This window comes from Haliaeetus albicilla, chromosome 5 (genome assembly GCF_947461875.1).
Source record: "Haliaeetus albicilla chromosome 5, bHalAlb1.1, whole genome shotgun sequence".
NCBI lineage: Eukaryota > Metazoa > Chordata > Aves > Accipitriformes > Accipitridae > Haliaeetus > Haliaeetus albicilla.
The window spans coordinates 27,515,930-27,540,407 of record NC_091487.1 but is presented as its reverse complement, the minus strand read 5'-3'; positions in this window follow the sequence as shown (position 1 = coordinate 27,540,407).

Here is a 24,478-nt window from a genome sequence, read left to right as displayed (position 1 = left end):
TCTTTTTATGTCCAAACACAGTGATCAAGAACTAATATTTTAACCTCTGAAATATTCTGTGTGTGCAAATTAAATGCTAAATGGCAGTGTTGGGAAGCTATTAATAAAAATCTAGTTTCCTCTGCTAGTAAAAGATTCAGACGTTTCTTATTTCCAGTTTAAAGTATGACCCAAGCAGCTACATTTATCACTGCAGAGTTTTTGGTCTTAATACATAGGTTGCTAGTGTGAGGACTGGAACCAGATCCAGCTATACAGTAGAAGCTGCAGAGCTATGTGTCTGTAGCATGCCATCTACCTGCAGTAGTAATGGGGGAGTAAGGAAAGGTAGATAATTTGTATGTGGAAGAATGATGGACTTTTTGACAGTTTACAGAAAGTATTGTATTTGGAAAAGAAAGGAAACCTGTGTTAGAGTTAAGCAAGATACTAGAATCCTGAATAACTTTTATGAGCTCTTTCAGCAGGACAAGCTCTGCTGAACTAAAATGGAGAGATCTGGAGGTTGAACTGTCATGAGGTAGGTGCAAATGTGAGAGCTCACAGCCTGAAGACTGAAGCATGAGCACTGCTTCCCTGCCAGCGCTCTGGGGCGTGTGGCGTATTTGTGCTCCTGCCTCGGAGCAGTTGCAGCCATGCAGCAGGTACGTACTGCTTCGCTCCCCCGGGGATGGGATTTCTTAGAATTTACTAGTTCTCTGAAGACTGATCTGGATCTCAGTGAGTAGGACTTCTAGGCAAACCCCTCTTACACTGGTGGGAACCAAGCCATGAAAAACCAAATGCCTTCTTAACTCTCTTTCTTGAGGTAGTGACACCCAGCTAATGCACTTGAAAGGACTTAAGTGAAGTGACAAGCTGCTGGCACTTGTCTAACCTACTACTTTTAAACACAGGTTTAAAAGTACTTTTAACTACAGGTTAACCTCTTTGATTAGAAACCTTTAGGATTCACTTCCTAGAGAGCTCCTAATGGCAATCAGTAGAAAAGTAAACACCACCCAGCTTGTCTCTCCTGAAAACTTGACGTGAAGGAGGAGCATGCCCTGAAGTCTGCACGTGTGAGACCACAGCAAGAATGAGTGAACAAGGTAAAAATTCATAGTTTATAGTTTCTTTCAGCAAGCTATTAATTCCCTTTCACAAAAAGTTTAGATGTAAAAAAGAAAAGTAGAATCTGTCTTAGAAATGCTCTTGAAATTTGAATGAAACTTCCAGCCAGCTGCAGCAAGAAAGCCAACCTTATGACATTAGGAATAGATTCTTTGTATGTCCCTATCAAGTCTGAAATACATTTCTTAGAGTCTTGTTAAAATGAGAGTTTGGAGGAAAAATCATGACTGTACACCAGACGAATCTCAGTCTCTAGTGCAGACATTTCTAAGTACTAATAAATTAAGTTATGGAAGGCTAAAAGGTTGCCTGAATGATAAATAATACATGCTTCAAATATCCTGCATGCTTGTTTCATCACATGAAGCATATGCTGTTGAGATTTCAAATTAAAATGAAATTAAAAGAATAGTGTCTGACTCCTTATTCTGTCTTTTCTTTCCACACTCCATCTTCAATACAAATTAATTAGTTTCACCTTACTTGCCCTTTTGCTAAGAGCTTTAAATGGTATGAGTAGAGAGTTCTGTGCTTAATCTTTGGATGTAAAGTGTTATGGAGATTGACACCCTATTTCCAAATTTTTTAGAGTAAATCTTGTGATATGTTAGCAAGTTATTAAAATATAACTTAACTAGATTAAACTTTGCCCATTATTTAGAAGCCTGTATAACTTCATTTTTGTTGTCTCTATGAATCTTCAGCTGGGATAAAGTTTGAAATCCCCAGTACCCATGACAAACCCAAATATTCAACATCCATCCCTTGTATCCTCTGTAAAGGTACTCCTGAAACCTTTTAATGATGGCATTATGGTCACATCAAGTAAACACTAAACTTTGAATGGAAATATGTGTAAAAGGAATTTGCAGTCCCTAAAATAGAGTATGTTTGCTAGAGACAAATTTCTTTGAGCAACATGATTTTTAACATCTGGTAAAGTGTTGACTTTTTTTCACCTATGTAGGTGTTCTGCAGATACAAGATGGTTTACTTTTATGTTAGTAATTGTGTATCTGAAGCCACACATTTCCTTTATGTACACAAAATGAAAGTGCTTCCTCTTTCTATTTCAATCACCACTTGTGTCCCTGGGTCATATTAAAAAAACAAATGGAATCAATCATGCTGCTGATGAGAGGAAATGTAGTGGTGATAAATACATATCCATTGACTTTCTGTTGCTGTTCTAGAGAGGAGACAAATTGAATGACAACCTAAATGCGTTGTAACAATGCACTGAGAAAATAAATGCAGCTGACACATCACCCACAACAAATGTACTGTGCTCAACAGAAAGGATAGGGTTTAAACACTTCCTAGCGTATTAGTTAGGAGTTGTAGAAAGTTCTTTCCCAGATGGCTGGATTAGGCTTCTGACATGGTCATACGGTACCTGCTGGACAGAAATATGTGTTGAAAAGTAATGCCAGGCACTCACATACCTACAAACCTGGCAGTGTTGGCAGATTTCAGATTTATCTAATCTGAAATATCTAACTCCAGGGAGAATCATCCTTTTGGGAAGATATTTTCACATTTTTAAGATATATGAGATACCTGCCTCTCCCTTTAAGCAGAGTGTGGTGAAAAGTTGACAAATACCTGTCTTTGGCAGACTTGCTGCTAACATATTGCCTTAAAGGAAAAGTGAACGTGAACTTAACACTGCTTTCTGATGACATTGAAATGCGCATTCATACATTCTTTGTCTCTCTTTAACCTACTTCACGTGATTTTAAAGCTGTAAGGTCTATTTAGAATATGTGTGTGCGTTTTCTTGTGTACTTCCTAGGAAAGATTCAGGTGGTAAGTAACAAATGAGAAATTGACAATGCTTTCAACAAATCTACAGATAATGCAGATGCATAACACGTAAGCAGGAATCACTTTATTTACATTTGACTTTTTTTTCATGAATTAAGTCCTATAGCCCACAAATGTTAGTTCTGTGTAGAGAGTAAGAAGGACCAGAAATTGAAAAAGCAAAGAGAAACATTCAACCACCTTGATAATCACAGGTTAATGGTAAGGAAAACTCATGATACTATGGATTCCGTACTAGGTTTCAGTTTTTTGACAGACTCTTTTCACCTTCTACCCTTACCATAGTCTTGGCCCCAGCCCAGGGGTCCTGTTTTCCTTCTCACTGCTTGGACATTTCTTTCTCCTCAATGGCTGCAGCACTTTTTGACTCTTTATGCCTTCCCTTCTCTGTAGGGATGTTAAGAAATTTACATTTTTCTGGATGGACAGAGATGACAGCTGTACCTGTACCAGAAAGAGACTAAGGATTTGTGATTTGAGTAACTGTGGACAGAAGCTAGAAGAGGTGACAAAGGAGGAAATGAGTGTTGTAGAATCTGAGAAAGGAAGATGTGAAAGATATGAAGAAGAAAAAAGTACTCAGGGAAAAGAACAGTATTCTTCAGCACCGTGACTCAGAAGACACCTAAGCCAGTGCTAATCTTTCCAAGTATGGCAGGTAGGAGGTAATTTAATGCCTGGGGCGTTGCAATAAAACTTTCATCTTGTATGGACTGGTCTTAAACACTTACGTACTTAACACTTATAACTCAGCAAAGGGATCTCTCAGTTACTCTGTGCAAAAGCAAGCAGGGCTTTTGGACCCAGGCATAAGATCTCTTTCAGAGGTTTTATGCATATGATTGACTGAAAGCTGGCTGATAGTCTCTGGCACCTTGCTCAGTGAGCTGTACTTTAATTTCTCTGTGTGTCTGTATGCTGGATACCAAAATATTTTACATACACACTTTCAAGTGGGATAGAAGGAAATAAGTAATGCTCTACGTCCTTATTGGGATTTGTGTCTTCAATGTTTCATTAACTTCTCACCAGTTGTGTGATCACAGTATAGCTGAAAATTACGTGGTTGTTTTTGCTACACAAACGAACCTTGACTCCATTAGGCTGGAACATATAGAAGAGGCATAAAATGCATCAACGCTTTCTCCATGCTGAATTCTTAATGCTGCCAAAAGTAGATAATGAGAAGTGTCAGCACTACTAGCTGTCAACCCCTAGGTCTAGTGAGCGATATTGACATTATTCTGGATGCAAGTTCCTATTTCAGTAATGAAACTGTAAATCTAAAAATTCCAAGGAAAAAAAATGCATGTACAATGGAAGGTGTCTACTCCCCTGCCTTTTCTTCAGCTACTTCAAGCATGAGAGCTCTCAAGCATAACCGTCTCATTTCCATTTTGAAAGTTATACTGTGCAATGATAGTCTTGATCAGTCTCACACAGTGACAAGGTAGAGCACCACCAAATTGAGTTTAGCAATTTTTCTGATTACGATGCAGTACCATACATGCTGGCAACAAACTGAAATATTTAAAAGGGCAAGAAAAGTTCATAAAATGAATCTGCGTTTTTTGATTTAAAGTTACAAGAAGGCGATGAGATTCTCAGTGTAAATGTAAACCAACGTTGTTGTAGTGAGTCCAGTAAAACTCTGTTGTCATCTGCAAAGTCAAAATCAGCAGCTACATTTGCAAAGGCATTTATGCATCTGGTTCCTATTAAAGGAAACAAGATGCCTAAGTGCCCTTAAAATCTGTTCTTTGGGCTTTTAAAACTGAATTATCTCTGAAAAGGCAATGCCTTTTCAAAGTAATTTTACCTCCATGAAGTGGATTCTGTATAAAGCAGTGGAAAAGCAAACTTTTTGAAAATGAAGATTGCAAACTGCAAATACATTAGCTTTTAGCGTTTCTTGTAATTTAGAGATTCTTCGCACAGAGTGACCTATTTTTTTGGCTTTGAGGAAAAAAAAGCCAACTCCTGTCAAGATTAAAGCAAATTTATTTTTATTATCATTTTCATAACAAACACATTTATCATCCTTTTTCATTATCTTGTCTACAGTCCTTGAAAGTAACATGGAGAGGAGGAGATGATACAGGCTACATGTACGCACACATGCACATTGCCTATCAAACAAACCTCCCTGCTGCATGTATTAGTACAGTGCTGGTTTCTGTATTTGCCAGTTGTCATTAATGGTCTAAATGTATGTGCTATGTTGAGAAGTATGTCCTATGAGAAATACTTTGATTCCTCTGTACTTTTGTTAAATTACTGCTTCTTTCTCAACCCTGCACAATAAACAATGCAAGTAATTCAGGGACTGATTTGCTTCCCAGCTCCTCTTCCTTTCCACCCCCACAAACCAGCCTTTGGATTTTCCAGCCCCGTGTTTCATTTACATGAGAAACTGGCATTTTAGAAGGTAATTGGAAAAAAATGTATTTAAAACCAATCCAACAAAGCAGACAGTCCACACTTGTAAATCTCATTAGAGGTGCTCCAGGCTGTGCCATAATGGCCTGGAAATCACTGATACACAGCTCTAACTCTAGTTGAGGAGGAATAAATGTAAAGACACATTTTATTTGGCTTTTACATATAAAATATCAAAGAGCAGAATGTAGTTGCCTGCTTTTTAAATGCAGTTCTGTTAGTGAAAGTCAGTTGGGGCTGTCAAAGAAATAACTGCAAATTCTTTCCGGTTGCTAGCAATTACTATAACTTATTATTTCCCTTTCTCTTTCTGTAGCACCTTACATGACCTACAGAACTCAGAACAGCTCTCAGAAATCATGAAAGAAGCCTAATGAGTAGATTACAGTTTAGCAACAGGGAATTGAAGTTAAGGGGCTTGCTGAGGATAACATCACAAGTGATAGATCTGAAAGTGAAACTCAGATCCTTGGATACCTGATCTTCTGTTTTAATCTGTCCTAAAGTGAAGTGCTATTTTCAAGAATATACATTATAGCTCCATTCAACAGAGTGCTGATGTAATAAGACAATCTCTAAATGCTCTCAGCTTAGTGGCAGATTTTGCTGCGAGTTCATTATGATTCTGTTATGGGGTAGCGTTCATTACATCTAGCTTTGGCCTTTCCAAAATTACGCATCTAGTCTAAGTTGGTTGTCCAAGATTTGTTTCTATTCAGTGAAGAGAAGCAGATATTTCCAGGCAGTGGCTCACCCTAGTCTAAGATAAATGTCTGTGCTAATGTACCGGCTCACTCCATGGAGTCTCTATCTCTCCCGAGTGCAGTCCAGACTGCGGACTTGCAGACTGGAGTTCTGAGGTTATATGAGGGCATTCCTGTCCAAAATGAGAATTTGCCACAGACATCTTTTCAGCTGTACTCTCCACAGAGGCAGTTTGCTGTTCAGCACTTAGGAAGAAAGCTACAAGATTACAAACTTAATTCAAATTTCTGGAGGAAAGAAACACCCTGAGCTATGTTTGACTAACACTCAGAATTAATTTCTTCATGTTAAGGATAAAAGATGGCAGAACAGAACTGAGTGCCTCCAAAAGAGAACTGAGGAAAGTTCCCGATGATTTAGTGGGAGCAGTTGGTACAATGAGAAAAATGTTGTCATGTCCAGTTTTCATAAAACTGTCAACAACATCTTAGCTAGAAACGTCTTTCAGCTCTATGTAGCATGGTTGGCTGCGATTATTATGCTACATAAAGCCAATAGTATCCTAGGCGTCACGGTGGAACAATGTAAAATTTCTCAGATGGTAAATATGCAGCAGACAAAAGATGTGTGAGGTTTTTGTGTGAGGTTTTTGCTTGGAGAGGCTTTCTGATTATAGGAAATTGTTCTGAAGGTTTATGAGGACATACATTTACCCACAGTATGTCAGCCTTCCCATCAATGACACCCTGTTATTTGTTCTTTCTTTCCCATTATATTTTCAAAAGGTGTATTCTCCATGTGCTACTATGGCCTTTCAAATTTATGCTTAGAAATTCAAGTTTATTATTTAAACTTAAGGGGTTTTTAACTTTATTTAAAATTTAGCTTAGGAGGCTTAGAATCTAAGAAATTAATCTTAAGAAAAAAGCTCTCATTCTGGAGATCAGTATCATGCTTTCTATCTTGCTTTGCAGCTTTGCACTTACACTCATATCTGCTGGACCCGTGATCCATACAGAAATGTACAGGTATCTAATTTCCTTTGAAACCACTGGACATGAGGCATTGTAATATCTTTTAAGGTCCTGTCCTCTAATACTATGTAATACTCGCTGTCTGTTGTTTGCTGAAGGCAAATCAACCTTTTTCCCTGTAATTTTCTGTGGGTTGGTATGCTGTTAATACAACTGCTTTCACCGTTTGCCATGCAACACTCCTAAGGCAGCGACCCCTTCACTTCTTATTAGAGGCGTTTGATTACTGACCGAGGCGACATCTTCTTTCTAGTGAAAACTCTTGTTGCTTCCTAGACAGACGGAAGTAATAGTACCTGATAATGGATCTTGCTGAAACAGATCTGTAAAGCAGAAGAGGAGGAGATGAATAATGCTGCCACAAATCTAGGAAATCGGCATTTCTAGTCAAAATACCAGAGTGCTGACAGTTAGCCTGCATATTATATCCAGCCGGTTGGCAGCCATAGGAATCATCTCATTTCATAACAAATCTGAAAACTTGGAAGTTTTCTTTTTAACTCAAGTCATTAAATCATCTTATTTCTGAACAAAATAGTCACCCTCCAGGTCTCCTGGTTTGAAATTACATTAGCTCAGGGTATTCTCATTTAATTGCAACTTTCACATAAAAACATGATAACATCTGAGAACCTTGCTTTTGTTACCCGTGCGTGATTTAATTTTAATTACTACAAAAACATGCTACTTCAGACCTATAAGGCAAAAACTTGTGTTTTGCTATGGAAACGGATATCAGCTTTAATTTTCCAGACTGTAATGGATATTCAAGACAGGGGGACAGTGCGATTTTAATTGCTGATGAGGCTATTTTTTGTTGTTCAGGGCAAGATTAAGCCTGTAAGCTGCCACAAGAGACATCCTTGTTTAAAAAAGATTTCAGTTGTCATGGGTATCACTGTGTGTCTCCCACAGAGCCCTTCAAGGTGATTACAGCTATCACAGCCTGTGCTCTGATTTGCTTGGAAGTTTTCTGAAGGTAAGGGGCTGGCTCCAGCTGCATGGGGTGCTGTTAAATAAGAAAGAAACTACTCCATGTCTAGTTCAGCCTGATATGATTCACGCTGCTCTGTTTAGATATAGTTAGAAGTGAGCACGGCAGCTTCAAATTCTGTTTTGAGAGGCCTGTGTTTTACCTTATAATCCTAGCCACATATCCTTATCCATTTTACCCAAGCATGTTATTTTGCTCTCTTGGGTTATTCCAAACGTGTGTACAAAAGCATGTGCCTCAAATATTTGAAGATATATTGTTTTAGCATTACCACTTACATACTAAAGTTGTTATTTGTGACTATTGTCTTCTTTAGCACAGCCAGTTCATAATGGAAAAGCTATTTTCTGGTACATACTGTGTATAACATAGTGTCATGCATTAAGAGTGTGCTGTTAAGTACACAGCATTTCTTTTCCACTTTATGATTACCAGGACAACAAAGATATGCATAAGGTGTTGCATATGTTTTCACTGTCATTTCTTTTGACGCATCCATCCCTGAGAATAGCATTTAGCCCGAAAAAAGTAGGAAGAAGTTAAATGTCATGGAACAAACAAATCCCCAGATAATGCAGAACACTAATGTTTTGCACAATTTTGCAAAATAGCCGATTCTGATTATTTATTTTTCAACTTTTTTGGGTGGCAAAATATAAAACAAGGATCCAACATTTCTCTTCTGAATCTGGGCTTAATTATCCGCACAGTGACATATAAAGTTTTTAACAAAAATGTTCAAGACAATCCGTCGGTTCATTAAATTCACCAAATATCACATACACATTTGCAGCTGAAGCTAGTGCTTTGTTCATAAGAAGTCATGGTCTTCATCAGTTGAGACAACAGAGACTTGGAAAAACTTCATGTGCCCTTATGTTATGTTGACTAGTAAATGCTTTTAAATCATTAATTAGTTGTTGAAAGTAAACAATCTTTACCACAGAACAGTAGAACATTCCTCAGTTGTCTCTGTCTAGCAGCATAATTATATTTAGTTCCAACTTTGTCATTATATTTATTCATTAAAAAAAATCAAATTCTAACATTTAAAAAACAAATTGTGACACATTTTAAGAATTATAACTTTTAACTTTAATAACAAGTTATGTGCTTTCCAAAAAAAAAATTTAATCTATCATTTAAGTAGTCTTTATTTTCCATTTTAATTGCTTATTTAAGGCAATACTTTACAATATTCCAGAGCAGTGTGACATATCCGTTTGAAATGAGCATGAGTTCATTGCATCGCAGTGAGTCATCTGTGATTGCTCATGTCCCTGCCTTTGCCTGCTTTCAGCTAATCTCTTCCTCTCCTTTAGAACCGTTTTTCAGAATGCTGCGTCTTTCTTGGAATGTCCTCTTCTACTGTCTTGAAGGTTACATTTAAAAGTGTGACTGCACTATGTTTTAAGAAGCCCTGAGTGCTACTGGAAGATGATGCTACTGTAAGGCCCCATTACTGCCCCTTCCCACCCATGCTCTCCCCGTCTCTGTATTGAAACTGGGATTCCTCATGTGCTTAGCCCAGACTCAGGTTCGTAACTAAGCTTCTCTCGCTTCCTCTCTGCTCCATGGAGAGACGTAGCATATGACCAGGACAGGTGTAACTGTAATGTAGAGGCAAGCCTTTGGAGGAAAGGAAGGTTAAGGGGCTGCATGATTGTCAATACAGAAGCTCTTGCTCCAGAAGTAGGTAGGAGGTGTCCTAAACACTCAGGTTCGGGAGCTAAGGGAGTAAAAGGAGCAGCTTTTCTGAGCAATGACGGTAACAAATAACTCCCCACTGGGGAATGAAACCCAAACAGTTCACATAGTCCTTCCTCCGATCCCCCTGCTTGGAAGTAAGGCAGGAGAAAAAAAAGGTTTCTCCTTTCAAAAGAGTGTGAAGTTACAAGTTTTGACCTTTTCACCTAAACAAAGGGATTGAGAATCCCTAATTGTCACAAACAGTAAATTAGTGCCAGCGAGAACTGACCCTAGGGATTTGAAAACTTTGATTTGATCTTATGCAATCTCCCCTGCCATTTTTTTATATAGGCAAAATACAATTCCAAACCAGATTTTATCTTAAATGAGGAATAGAAACTTCATTCTGAAAATGTCCACATGGGCTGTTTTGACCACATAAACACTTTTCCTCAAATTTTATTAAACTGGAAGTTCCATTGATTTTTCTCTCATGAGAAGTTTTAAGCTTTATGAACTGTGGTTTACAAAGTGTCTAGACATCTTTTTTGTTTATTTGTTTGTTCTGTTAGTCTAGAATTCTCTTTCTTGGAAATCCTTCATTACTGATCTCATTTTTCTTATCTTTTCTCTTTTCTGCCCACTTTCTTCTTATTAGTCAATGGGTCTTCAAATTTTAAAAGTGTCTGCAAATATTTTGAAACTGCAAATATTTTGTGATGGTGCCACAGTGTGGCTTATTTTGAATGAAAAGGTTAGTATATTTGCTTCAGGAAAGCAGTTTAAGCTAAAAAAACAGTTATAATTTTACAAAACACCTCGATTGGAACAATTTATTTTTTTACCAGTCTGAGCCTCTTCAGGTTAGACTGTGTACATATTGCATAGGACAACATTCCAACTCATTTCATGCAATAGTCACACATGAATATATTGATTATACTGGTCCCCTGAGTAATGCTCTTATATTAATTTACCTGCAGTGCTGAATTCAGAGCAAAATAGAAAACAATGAGGTTGGAGGAACCAATAACCAAGCTATTTTTGCTGTGGGCTATCAAATTGGTTTTCTTTTAGTATTTCTTAATAGACTTTTCCCCTAAAACATCTAGTTTTTGTGATACAGTCATATGTCAGTGTCTTCATTAGAAATCATGTATTAGCAAAAGGATCAGGAACTTTTAAATTTTTTGCAGTAAAACTGGATCAGTCAGAAAAAATGGACAGGAGGAATTGAAATTGCTTTCAAGTTTCTTTTCCAAATATACTCTTGTTCAAAAAGAACATTTGTTTTATAACAATGCGGTAAGAGGTTCAAAGAAATATGTAGTGGAAATCATAGCAATATCACATAAATCCACAGTGAGGACACAGGATAATGGACTAAATAATACCAATAGCCTAATCTGAAGCCTGCTAAAATCAACGAGGTCTTGCCATTGACTTCAGTGACCTTTGAATCAGATCCACAAGAAATGCATTTCTTTTGTCATTTCTTCATGACTTAAAACGTGATATTTTAATGTGGAATATATAGTCACCAAAAAATCTCCAAATTTTATCCTCTCTGGTTCTTCCATTCCTGGGTCCCTAAGCCGACACAAATGGAGAAGGCGGTTCTGTGGCTCCTACTGCCTGTGTGCAGCACAGATTCCGGGGCTGTACTGCAGTTTGGGGTTTGGGTTCAGGTGCTGAGGTGCACAGCTGATCTTGGACACATACATCAAGTGAATGGTTGAGAGATGGGGAATTTACGTAAGATTTTGGTGGTACAAGGCTGGAGTGATTTCATGAGGAGCAAATGCTGCCATCTGAACTGAAAACTCTACCAATAGTTGATCAGCATAGAACTGAGGGGTCAGGATTATAGCAGCAAACACATTTAATTCAATGCAGTGTTTTGTTAATAACCAATAGATTTCCATAGCCTTAAATCCCATACCTGCTTTATGGACTTTGATCTTTGACTATAGAAGGTGCAGCTGGAGTTACTAAATTTGGAAAGAGGTCATGTTTTATGCTGGGAGACAATACAATGTTCAAGGATTAGCATAAACCTGATCTATACATGTTGACTCTCTGGGCACAGTGGGGCGTTTAGAAATGTCCAGTGATTTATTACAAAAAAAAGGAACACTCAGAAGTGAGGGAAGGTATTTTTCTTTCAAAAAAAGGTTGAAGTAACTAATAACATGGCTTCAGTTACCCAGCACTATGTTACTGAACCTCTTGACCTTTCCTCCTTCACGTTCTAACCTTGCCTCCATCTCCAAATCAAGCACGAGGGACAGATCGTCTTTCACTGCAGAATAGAAAATAAGATGAAATGCAGATTAGCATAAAGCTATTTCTCTTTGTCCCTTTCCTTTTCTTCCCCCTGGTTTTAAACCACAAGCAGTGCTCAAGTGTTTTAAATATATTTATCTAAGTAAAACTATCTGTATCAAAGTACTTGGCAACTGAGCATGCACTTACCTCATTCTGTACATTCATCAAACTTAACAGGTTACCAGCTGCCCTTTAATAACACAGGCCTATCAGATGGACAACATCACAGGCATACAGAACTGAATGGAGGAAAAGAGACTTCTTTAAGGGGCAGAGTCCTCTTTGGAAGCTTTTAAACTAGCATGTCACCCTCTCAGTTAAAACCTGTTAAACACATACATATTAAGATTGAGATCACTGGAAGCTTTTTAACAACAGTGTGTGATTTTGTGGCAGAGGTAACTGAATCCTTTGCATGTACTTTTCCATACACTGAACTCACACCGCAGCCATCCTTCCCATTGTCAGTGCCTTATTGTATAACCCCAACATCCTCTATTCTACCTGTTTTCCTTTATATCGACTCCCCTATAACCTTTATCACCATAGATTTTGAGTACCATTCACCAGTGCATTAAGCATTGTAACTGCCATCTGTCATATATTTGTGCTCTGGTCCTCTCTGTAGGGCATGTAATGTGCTCAGTAAAGTGCCTTGTTTTGATAGGATTTTTGTTGGGGTAGATTTTTACAAGTGTGTAAAAATAGATGGAAATCTGCCTTGACCTTAGAGAAGAAGGTGAGGATGTCAGTGGTGTTCTAAGTTTCCAGTTCATGGGGGAGTTTACCCCACAGACTGGACCAGCCCCTGAGACAACGATGTTTTCCTGAGAGAGGAAACCCTGCCCTTGTAGAAGGTACTCTTGGGTCTTTCCAATCTATATTTTAGGTAACCTGGGCCCGGACCAAAAGGCACTTCAAAGAAAAGATTCAAGACCTTGAATTTGATTTGGGTGCTTTTGAAATCCTCCAGCACAGCTTTGCAATGCTCCTGGTAACTTTTGTTCCTGAAGAGACAGTTCTTATTCTTGGCCCTTTCTTCCATCCCAGACTGGTGCTGCAGCTGAGTTTGCCAATCTGTCAGGACACTTTTTAACGCTGCCTCAACAGCAAAGGCATTGCTTTTGTCTGCAGGCTATCAGCCAGGCCTTTCTGGGAAAACATCACATATTGCTTTCATTCCTTTTCAGAAGCCTCCTCTAGCACTTGCTAAAAACTTGTCTCAGGTCTTGCCCAGCTTCCCATTGGCCATCTTTGATTCCTGAAAATGCTTTCATTACTCATTTCATTTTGGTTTGATGGGAGAAATTCAGAAACTCTAGAAATTGAAAAGAAATGGTTTGGAGAGATAGGTAGTTCTCCAATACAATTCTGTTTGTGAAATTCAGAGTGTGTTTCTGTGTGTGCTGTGTTTTGTTATGTGGTATTTTTGTAACTTTTCGTAGCATAGGCAGATATGCAGACAGCTGAAATCCTGCATTTATCATAAAGAAATTCTGTGACCTGCTAAGACCAGCTAGTGCATGAACTTACACAGGTTAGTAGTTTAACAGTGGTTTTTCATGTTTTTGTCACTAAATCAAGGGTTGTAGGGTTTCCTTCAGCAGCCTGACACTAAAGCACCTCCTATGACAACCAGCTTTAAAGTGGCACAATTGATTTTAGTTTGAAGAAGTAATGGGTGAATGAATTAGGTAACAAAATAAAAGTATATGTCCAGAGGTGAAGTGAAACGTGGAGTTTAAAAACCTGCAAGTTACAAGGCTTGCTGTAAGATTCATGATACTAGATGGAAGACAAGTGCAGCATGTTCTGTTACTGTTTTCAAAAAAGCAGAAGAATCTTGAAGAGTTAATACCAGGGCTTCTTGTTACACCTAGAAGCAGTTCTGACTCTCTGCTGGGTTATCTCTAATGATAGCACTTACTTCTAGCCTTATCTCTGCTCAGTTATACAGGTTTCTCTAAGGATGTGTTTCTTAAACCCATTTAGTGAAACCTGGCAATACAACCAGGGTGATTTTGGCCTAAGTTTTTCATTAAACTGGTAAATCTTGGAATGTAGATAAAGTCTCTGCTGCAACTGGTAGTATGTGATTTCTATATCCAAGCTGATCCTTGCTTCACAACAGGACCATTACTAACTTTAATTATTTTGGTCATTTTCCTCCTTAAATAAGCATGGACAGTAAGATAGTGAAGTCACGTCAGAGCTGCAATGTACAGGAATTCTACACTAAGCTTTTGGGTTTTTAGCTCGTGTTCACCTTTTTTACAGTTTAATTTTATTCTAGCTTATATACTAATGTATTGCTATGTGAAAAGGATTTTTTAAACAAAATTGTCAAATAAAATCTCCTTTTCAGGTAAAGCAGAGTTTTCCAGACTCTAGTTGAGAGATGGCAATCTATTCATTTCCTCAGGACCCAGTGTCTCACAAGTGCTAACAGTATGTGCTGTAGCTCTTTAAGGCTGTTTCTGTAAAGTGTCTCTGGTCCGCAAGACATGGTCAGTGGCCCGCAGGAATTGCACAAAGCAGCAGTAGATGTAAAGGCTCTGCTCTGAGTGGAGGTTGTCTGGGTGGCCTTACTAAGAACTCTAAACAACATTTAGAGTTGTTTAGTTTCACAGTGGTCTGCGAGGCATGACAAAGATTGACAAGGTCCATTGATTGAAATGTTTTGAAGCAGTGCTTTAAAACATTATTATGAATTCAGCTCTGTCTGATACTGCTATGAGGGTCTGGATCAATGAGGGTCTGGATCTATACACATATGATTTCTCACAAATGTTCATTATTAATATTTACATTATGCAGAGCCCATGCTGGAAGGGAAATTGTGCTGGGGAGCTGTGTGCTTAATATGAGTGATAAAGAAACCCTTACTGTGACTAGTCCTTGCAGTGTTATACCATTCTGTTGAAAGGCTGGAGAGATTTATGATTCATGAAGTGCAAATTGATGGCTATGCTGGAAGATAAGATGTGTGATCTGGAAATGCCAAGTTCAGCATAGTGCAGAATTAAAGAACTGCTTTTCTGGCAGCTAGATTTGGAATTCATTGCCACAGACTCCGCAGAAAAAGGGTCAGTGGCAAGGGAACTGGTTAGGTTGTAAATTGAGTCAGTGGACTAGTGATCCGTAACTAAGAGATGCTTCATCCGTCTAATGGTACTGTCTCAATATCAGATACCTATTGAGTCACCCACTGAGAAACAGAGGACAAGTGTAGAGGGACTTCTCCAACAAACACCCATACTATAGGAAATGAAGAGGAATGAAGACCTTCTTAAGATGTCTTAAGTGGGAAGAAGTGCTGCCCATAGTGTAAATAAAAATAAATACAAAAAATAGTCATAAAGGCAGGAGGGGCAATAAATGTCCAATAAATGTGCAAAATATAGAAATGTAACAGTAATGTTGGATGGGATGATCAGTCAGGCAAGTCTTGCTCTGCTGAAAATACACACGGGAACAGAAAACATTACATGGAACAGTACAAATAATAAAGATGTGGGAGGTACAGAAGACAAGCGAAAAAGAGAAAAGTTCAAGTGATCTTTCTGGTTTTATGAAGAACAGAAGAGAGAACATCTTGGAGATGAGTGGTTGGACAGCTGACTGGTGGAAGCAGAAGGTTTCAGTTTTGTGGAGCACTGAACTTTGTCACAGTTTAGTGGGAATTGGTGCCACTGTCCAGAACAGGCTGCATCTTATTGATAGGAAGCTAATTTTCTCAGCTGGAGACCAGCTTGAATAAGTAGGAGGAGAAGTAGCAACATGAACAAGAGGTATAAAGGCAGCAAAGGCAGTTTAAACTCAGTGTGTCATAAACAAAGTGGTCTGATGTGTCAAGGAATGTGAAGGCAAGGCATTTTTCACTAAATCATTTACCCATGCTACAAGACTGACTCATGAGCTAGGGAAACTGGTAATTCCCATTGATGAGAAGAAATTTGATTTAACTGGCATTACTGAAACCTGGTGGGAAGATCTGTATGACTAGAATGTTAAAATCTCTATTTGTAACCTGTTTAGGAAATAGAGGGTGAGAAAATTAAATTCTATATTAAAGATACCATTGATAACTCAGAACTAAAACATCTTGAATGCATATGAATCAATGTACTATTTCAAATGCTCAGGAGGAAGTACAAGAGGAAGGGCTCTGTAATAGACTGTATATCTGCACCAGAGGACTGGCTGAATGCTTATGTGTGCACTTACTTTGGTTATGTATGGAAGGAAAAAACTGTACCCCAGAGGACCCCAGTCTGGAAGGTGTAGATAGATGGTGACAGGCACTGTTGCAAAATATCATTAGAGTTCTAAAAATTGATAAAAAGAAAATTTTCTGGTAGAAAGGTGTCTACCCTCCTGTACTTTACTTGGCTTCAAGCTTCATTACAGCAAACAAAAATGAAGGACTAGAAAGTCAATGCTTTGTAGTAGGCCTGATAGCATTCAGTATGGGCAAATGGAGGACAGACCCATGTGGGAGTATATGCTGCTTCAAATGGCCAAATTCAGGGAAAACGATGAGTGAAACTGAGTGTAATTGATTAAGAAGAAAGAAAAAAGCGGTCAGGAAAAAACCAGGATTTTTTAAGACCAGATTACCATAGGAACAAAACCATCTAACTTCACAGTCAAGAAAAGGAACATTTAAAAGTATAAGCTTAGTTCTGGATCAGTGAGAAACAAAATCAGCAGAAATAAGCAACTGATATGTTGCAAATAGAAAGTGGGTCTAGAATAGACACTAGAAGTTACAATTGATAAAGATTCACGAGGAAACTCAAGACAACACAAACTCCCTTGTACATGGCAGGTTAGGACAATCAGTATAGGCTGATTTTAGAACAAAACAAATGGTAGTAGTGGTGCTGTTCTCTTAGTAGGTTGAGATGGTGAAACTCTTAAGAGCGATCCAGAAAAAGCAGAATGCTCAATAAACCCTCGTGAGAGAACCAAGGACACGTTCTTGTTTCTCAAGGACATAGGAGGGGTAGGGAGAGGGATATAATTAATGTCTACCAGAAAAGTAGTATGGAGAAAAGATCTCAGCTCATAGGAGATTCTTTAAGGAAATTACAAATTGGGTAGATGAAGGTAACTGCAATGATGTAATAGATGTTATTTTTGTGAGATGCTTGGCTGTCTCATTAAAAAATGAGTTTTAAAAGTATGCAATACACAGGGTTAGTTAACCAGAAGAGTTTAAACTGTAGGTTCTGGTAAGGAATCATCATTGAAAGGCGTTGTCTGAACCAGAACCTGCAGGGCTTAGATCCAGCATTTCAGCATTCAGGATCTCACTGTAGCAGAACCATGTCTCTGGGAGCAGGTAATGCAGGCGGTACTCAGAGAATGCAGGTCTGCAACCTGCAAAGCCATGGAAGAAATGGCCAGGAGTCGAGGCAGGCAACAGAGGCTAGTGCAATCCTTTGATGTGTAAACAGGAGTAAGACTAGAGGATCTATTGTTTTTTTCCTGGTCTTCAGAGCACTTTGTGAGATTCAGAACAATAATTTCGGAGATTCTTGTAAAAGCCTTATGATGGAGGATTGTTTGCTCCAACCTTTAACACTTGGCTTGAGGGAGCAGTCAAAGGTGTTATAGCTGTGGCTGGTGTCGCCTCAGCAGCAACAAGTAAGTATGTTTTGGAGTTGAGCAGTGCTTGTCTCATGCTTGGAGGAAGAAAGTCACACACTGTGACTTTCTGGTACCAGGAGTGAAAGAAGGAGGCGAGGTGGCAAGGGCAGGATGAGCCTGCCCATGCGGTGACAACAGATGGCAGTGTTTGTTAATGACAGTTGTGATAATTCATGCCCTGGTGCTCTGTGCCCTACATTAATATATAGGAATAGTAACACCTGAGAAATATTGGCATCCCAGCTTCCACATTGGTGAAAGTCTGGATGAACTACCTATAGCTCATCAAGCTGATTTGCCAGTGTAAATGACCGCATTAGTCTTTTAACCGGGGTCCTTTAAGACATACCATGCTTGAGGTGCTTATGTGTCAGCTGTGAGATGCCCTAAATTCCATGATGTTCCAGAAACATAACAAAGGCCTTGAATAATTATGTTTAACTTTGGTCACTTAACTGAGGTGTCTCTGTTGGGAAACTCACTTCCCTAAGCTGATGGACAGAAAGGTCACTTCAGGGAGTGATTCAGATCTGAGATGGGATCTCTGGAGGTGTGAGGTCTCTCTCACTGTTGACTCCACAGGACACAAGGTGCATCTGTGCATGTAAGCAGGGTGTCTTGGTCAGGTTTTTAGGTCAGGTTGCTGAGCCCAGACCATAAACTGTAGTACAGGTAGGAGGATTAGAGGTTGGGAATAATGTTAATTCAGTACTAGGATTTTCTAAATCATCATTTTCTGCATACTTCAATGTTTAATAACATTGATGACCAAATAGTTATCCATGAATTCCTGTTAATAAGCAGTACTGCGGTGAAGTCCAGGATTCTCATCCTCACATTCTGTAGGACCCTCTGTAATGAATCAAACCCTGATTGTGTTGTGCACTGTATAAACATGTAACAAAAAGTTACACCAGAAGGCAACACAGCCTGGACAGGTATAGCAATGCATTTCAGCAATACATCCATATTTATGGATAGGATAGAAGCTACATGTGATTATATCTCCCCAAAATATGTCTCCAGGTCACCAGTTCTCTATGATAAGAGAACTGTTTATACAGATCTGAGAATGTTCTGAGGGAATTTCCTATTCATTTCTTTGATGGTGCTTATTTAACATAATCATAGAGTATATCACCCTTTGTTGTCTGTTTTTGTCCCAGCTGGTTCTCATTTTTAAGAGCATTGGTGCCAAAACTATACTTCAATAATGTGACAAACAGTAATTCAATATAAATAATCTGACAAGTCAGGTAACAACAGCTTTGAATGCAGCAGCTCATGTTATACTCTTAAATTGTCATGAACTCAAACATTTCAAAGATATCATGTTACAAATGTTCAATATTTTTTTCTCAAGCCATAGATTTTTCCCTTATATTTCTCATTCATACTAAGTAGACAGATGCTTCAAGTTAGACATATCCACCAGACAGTTTTGCCTGCACAGAAGCAAATATTTTTGCCTTCTCAGAAAACATATTAACTGCAGTATAGACAGAACTGAGAAACACTCTATATAACTAGGTATCTGTTTTCTGCCATGGGTCCCAGCAGAAGGACATGTGTTTTTGCGTCTCTATTAGCCAATGTAAAGTGATTGAGCTTGGCATTCATTACGAAGGAGCAATCTGCTTGGACCCTGGCTGCCTTGCTCCGGGGAGACTGACGCCTTCATGAGATGGGCGGTGGAGAGCCTACTCTTTCAGCAGTGCCCAGTTTTACCAGCTTCCTCCCCTAGCCATGCTTATAGTTGTGCATCAGGCACTTAAGAAGGAGGTATTTTGCAGAGGCCAGCAAAATGTTTTCTTCCTCTTCCTATGCTTTTATTGCTCAGTGCCCCACTCAGCAAGAGTAACTCCAGTTTATGAGGCTAAAATTTCTTAAAAAGACAACTTTATTAGCCTCTGTAATATATAGATTTCAGCATTTTGATAAGCTATGTGAGCCTTATTCTGCAACATGAAAAAATATCCCCAAAGGCACAAGATTAATTAAATCAAAGCAGATTTCATGAAAGGTAAAAAGGCTTTTTTCTTTTTTTTTCATTTTTTTTTCTTTCAAAGGTGCTTATCACTAGGTATCTAAAACTGCTGTCATGGGACAGAGTCTGCATTGTTAGATGTAGTTGCAGATGAACAACTCCTACACTGTACAAAGCAATACAGTACAGCTAAACCCAGGATCTGGTCCAATGTTCTGTAGCTAATGTGTAAAAAATACAGCAAATGAACATGAAAACCCCTTGACACTGTATCTGATGGATTCACCAGGCAGCTTGTTTCAGCGCTTAAAAGGACAGTTTTGAAAGTCTTTTTGTTCTACTTTTCTTTTTTCTTTCTTTTTTTTCCTCTCCTCTTGCTGTTATCAGCTTGTTAAAATATTGCCAGGCTAAAACAGAAAGCTCAGGACATATGTTAGTAGAGGGGAAGGGGATAATAACTTGACAAGTTTTTAAAGGCAGAGTCCTTTTATTTTCAGCAGAACACAACACTCCAATTTAAACAATTCTCCTGTCTGTCTTCCTTTTCACTATGGTATCATGGCCAGAGATTAAAAGGGTTACATTTTAATGCTTATAGCAAGAGAAACTCTGTAGAATAATGAACCTATAAATCTCCTGGCTCCATTGGAGGTCAGTAGCTACCCAGGGTGTTTAACCTCTTCCAGCATCAGGCCTTGTATGAATCACATCAGTTTTTCGATAACAGTGTTAACTCCTTCTCTCAGACCTGATTTTCTGCTTTTGAGTCACAGAATGATCAAAGTGACAGGAATAGATTAATGTCAGCAGTAGGACTGGTTGGATTTTTGCATATTGTCACCCAACGCAGTCAGGCTAAGCAAATTGAAGAACCAGTATTTCTGCAAGCAACCTCTTAGCTTTCTGCAGATTCTGACAAAGTTACACAGTTTCACCGGTGCTGGCACCTTGGTGCCAAGCTTGAAAAGAAACCTAGGGTTAAAGGGCTGCTATATCAAAACTGTTGTATAACTAGTAGAGCTGGTTAAAATATTTCCATCTGAATGGTTTTCCATCAGAAAATGGTGACTGGGTGGAATCCAAGTGCTTCACAGCCTAGTTTTGGTGATGCTCACATGTTCCTGGAGAGCACAGGGACGCTGCCAGGTTCCCTGCTGACTGTCTCTCAGCTCTGAGTCCCCAGGGAGACACACAGACTGTTTCAGACCCAGGGAGGCTGTCACCCCGGATGTTGAAAGAAAAGCAGGATTTGAGAAATTCTGTATTACTTTTTACAAAATATGACTCTTCGAATATGTCTATCCCATGCAAAATGCTGCTGAGTGCTAGAACTGTTATGCCTCTTGTAGGACTTTAAGTACTATACAAAATGATGGCATCACCTGGAGTCAGTCAGTTTGTGTTCACTTCAAAGCTGATCTTTACAGAAAGAAGTGAGAACATATTGCTCTTTCTTTCATAAACACATCATTTTTGTTCTTTCTTGGGTATGCTTTTCTCTGAGAGCACAGCAAGTTTAATGCTGGAGAGACTGGAAATGAAAGCATAGTGCTAGCATTTCAGCCCGCAGATCTGCAAGGGTAGGAGGTAGGCTTGTTTGATTCACTAAACTGGCATAAATAACATTATTTTTTTCCCTTCAGTATTTCAAAGTTAATAATAATGTCCCATACCATAACTTTTACTCATTGACTGCTAACAGGACTCTTGAGGGACATAAACCACAAATGAAAGCAGAAAGGGCTTATATCTCTATCTGATCAGAAATATGCCATTGACATGAGGTGAACTGTAGGTGTGCATAGAAAATTGTACATTGTCATTTCAGTTCAACTCCAGTGCCTGATTATTGGCTCCTCTGGAGTTACATCCAGGTTAACATTCTTTTTATTGTTTTTATTCATTGTATATTAGCCATTTAGACTTTATCTATAGTGCTGAGAAGCTAAGTTATAATGCTGAGAAGCCATAAAGCACTGAGGATGTCCTGACACTAATAACTTATAGATGCTCTTCTTTCAACTGCAGTTCGCTGAAATCTGTTTAGTTGGATGAGAGTGTGTGGTTTGGGAGAGATAAATTCTCAAGATTTCTAAATTCTACTTTAAGGCTGAGGCAGAGGTAAAAATATTATTGTGTATTTAAGAATTCATTGCTAGAATAACTAGCTGTTTGGTTTGAGACACTGGGCTCAGCCTTGCTCCAAAGAACATAATGCTTTCCTGTTCTCCTGCAGAGCTTGAAAACGCATCTTGAGTGCTCTGTGGAATATATAATTTTTCTTCACTTTTGCACCTTCCTGAAACTGAAAAATTCAAAGCACACTGGTCTGCTCAGGTTTCACTATTTACTGTTTCATGATTTTACAAGTGGATTTCCCTCGCTTTACTTATCATGAAATGAGGACTCGAATTCCAGTTTTACCTTCACAGGAGCTTCACCCATTTAAAAGAACCTGATTCCCATCCTCATGGATGTGGATGAAAAAGAAGAGAGAAGAGCAATGTCAGGAAAGGTGGTAAGAGTATCCTGAAAGAACAAGAGAAATATGGGGGAAAAGCAAACGTGGTAAGGATAATTGTATTGTGTACCTGCCTCCACTTTGTTCATGCTTCATTCCAGGAATGAAGTGTTACTCTATAAAAGAGACAGAATCTACCCCAGAGAGAATAATCCCTGAAGCAAGATGATGCCTGTTATGCTTTGAAGTGCGGGAAGATTATGGAGGTCTGTTGCATCAAATCCAGACGGACCCTGAACATCTACAACTCCCTTTTCTCATCTGGTGTTTGGTCTTTCTCACAATATTGGAATGTATTTAAAACGTGTCTATCCTGAAAATACTGAAATTCTCTGGGCACTGCTCACTAGTTTTCTAGGATAAAAAAAATCGCTGTTGGAATCCAGCTCCTCCCTTTGGTGGTGTTCTCATTCTAAAGGAGGGAAATGTTGCCATCTTTTGAATTTTTCTGTTGTGAAACTGATCGCAAGAACCTTCTAAAATAATATTTTTAACACCGGTAATTCTGAATTACTGTATGCTGTTTACTTTAACAGGTATAAAAACAGCAAGATGAATAATCCACTGAACAGAAAGGACCGTATAATGTCAGAGGCAGCATGTATGCATAGTAAGAGATGTTCTGTATATAAGAGTTCAAAATCTAAGGAGATGTGATGGCAGGTGAATGGACATATCACTGTGCTCACGTGCCCAGTCACACAGCACATCTGTTACAGAGTTAAGATTAATCTAAACTGAGTATGAAAACAGTTTCTCAATTACAGGACTAATCTTTATTTTCTTGCAGTATACTTCCTATCTCAGTGTAACACATTGCACATATTACCATGATGACTTTCTCATAATTAATCTGAACATAAAAAAGGTTTCATTGTCCTGACTGATTACCAGAAGTTATACCTTTCATGTAACATCCCATGTTCTTGGATACATTATGTCCAAACACAAATTTGAACAGCTTTATTTTTACACGTAGGTCTTGTACTTGTCACATTTTGGCAAATATTACCAATTTATTGAAGACAGTAAAGAAATATGGAAGCTATAAACAGCAGCCCCCCATCAATAGCCTGTATGAACACACAGCATATAGAAAAGGTGTTACAGAAATGGTATCTATAAGATAGTGCTCAAACTTCTACCACGTGAGTTCAACTGATACAGAAGATGTGAGGTGAGATTCATTTGCAGTTATTTCACATCCATGATTGTAGTGTAGCCAATCCAAGAAATAATGAAGATAAATCTGTCTTTATTAAAGATAGTGGAATAAAATAAAATTATATTAATGAATAAGGTAAAAGCGATCAGCAAAAATCTCATGCTTATTAAAATTAATAAATAAGACTCTAAGTGAAAAGTTCTTGATGTCCAGCTTGATTTCTTTTCTGTGTTTTCTTGCAGTGTTTTTGCAGAGCAGATAGTGTGGACTGAGAAGCTGCTGTGGTATAGCGTGGTAAAAGGTATAGCGCATTGCTCTTTAATGGTGGCAAAGGCATGAGGCCAGGCCAATGCACACAGTACTTTGCTGGGCAACTTGAGTAATCCTTATGATCGTATGCAGAAAAACATACAGTTTTTATCAGTATTTACTTGACTGTTCCAGAGAAGTCAGATAAGCCCTTTTTGCTGGAGATGTCTGCCAAAATGTGTGATCACCAACATGTGCAAAATTGAAATGGATTGATTCTGAGCAAATGATGAGGGAAGACATCCTTTCCCTCCAGAATACTCCTGAATCAGTGTGTTCTACTCTGGCTCTTCTTCTTTAGGGAAAACTCCTCTTGAAGCAAGAGGAAATTTTTGCTTGGACAAACTACCCAAAGACAACCCTAAATCCAAGGTGAGAAAATTCATAGATGTGTCATCTATTTCTGACTAACACTGTCCTGTTCTCCTCTCCTGCCTCCCAGCCACACTAGGTATTTGGGATGCAGACCAATAGCATATCCAGCCACAGTGCCTACAGCCACTTCTGGGCAGCTGTCTGGAAAGCAATGTTAACTTTTTTCTGTTCAAGACAAATTGGCAATTTAAAGGCCTCTTTGAAAACAGAAACAGTGTTAGGTGAGGTTTGTATTTTTCCACCTGGGCTTTTTTCAAAATTGATGCTGGGCAGTATGTGTCATTCATAATTATATATTTCTTATTCTGTTAACTCAGGCAGCAATTAGAGTCTGCGC